The sequence below is a fragment of the Onychostruthus taczanowskii genome, unplaced genomic scaffold (assembly GCF_017590055.1).
Source record: "Onychostruthus taczanowskii isolate IOZ18803 unplaced genomic scaffold, ASM1759005v1 scaffold80, whole genome shotgun sequence".
NCBI lineage: Eukaryota > Metazoa > Chordata > Aves > Passeriformes > Passeridae > Onychostruthus > Onychostruthus taczanowskii.
The window spans coordinates 810,173-811,545 of record NW_024505893.1 but is presented as its reverse complement, the minus strand read 5'-3'; positions in this window follow the sequence as shown (position 1 = coordinate 811,545).

Sequence of the window (1,373 nt, the reverse complement as noted above, 5' to 3'; positions counted from 1 at the left end):
AAAACCCAAAAGAGCCTCCAAGTCCTCACGAGTGCCAAGAAATGTTTGTGTCCATTTCAGGTCCCCTTGCAGAAGCTGTGCTGTCATAATTAGCTGAAATGTTTCTCTATTAGCATATTTTTCCTCTTCTCCCACCGCATCAGCCCTCATGAAACAGTCACTTATTCTCCCCTCGCCCTTGTGTCGAGATGTACCAGGCTGCGGGCAGGAGCTGCTGCCCTCCCCAGCCTGGCCTCAATGGCACGGCTTGTTCTCCATGCAGGGGGTGACAATCCAGCGGCAGCTGATGTAAATCCCAGGAACACCACTGAGAGCAGCCCCAGTGGCCACCCCTGAGAAGATCTGGCCACTGAAACACAATAACATTGATGTGCCAAGCCAGGAGACTGGAAGGTCCCAACAGCCGGTGCTGTGCTGTGATGGTGAATTGTCACTTCCTCACAGACACTTTTTTAATAGATTCCTTTCTTACTCCACAGCCAGTGCAGAAGCTTGGTTGTGCACCACAGCGTGGCCAAGGAGAATTCAGGGTAGGGAAAGAGACAACTCTGAGCTTGGCTGAAGGTATGGAGGCATGGGAGACATATTCCCACTCAAGATCAGACCTTTTGTCTGTTTTGGGATAAAAAGTGTAGCCAATGCCACCTGTGCGTTACAGAGTAGGCAGCAAACATCTGCCCTGACAGACCAACCCTTTTTGCCACCCTTCACCCTCCCGCTCGGTTGGGTGTTGGTTGGTTTTGGAGGTTCCTGGGGAGATGGGGCTGAGATGGTTCTCATATTTTTATTACAGGCTGGCAGGGTGCAGCATCTCCTGAAGATGCTCTAGCTCTTCAATGGTTTAGCATAGTGGTTGCTTCTGATGTGGAGTCCCTTCCGACCCACTTCCACACAGAAAACTCCCTCTGGTGTGAACAGGCATCTGATTGATAAATCTTGGGAGTCACAACCAGGCTGGGATACACACAGAAGGCATGTGCCAAGAGAACAGCCGCCATCCTGCGTGCCACTGGCCATCGTGGCCATGGCTTTCTCCTTGTCCTTGGACCTGCAAGCTGGTGGGTGGTGGACCAGCCCCGGCGCTGTTTAACCGCACAACGTTTGCAAACCCCGAGAAAAGGCTCCCGCTGGGGCTGGGCACCTTTCGGGTCCAATCTGCTCCCTGGTGCTCACACCCAGCCCTTGAGGAGCACGGAGCAGCACCGCTACCGCTGCCCGGCAGCCCCCCGGGGCCCTCAGCCCCGCTCTCCCCGCCGCGCCCAGGGACAGCGCTGACACCGGGGCAAGGCCGGCGGGCAGCCCCGGCCGGCGCACACCGATCCCCGGCAGCTCAGCCCGGGGCAAAGCTCCGCGGGGCTCGCCCGGCCCCCGCC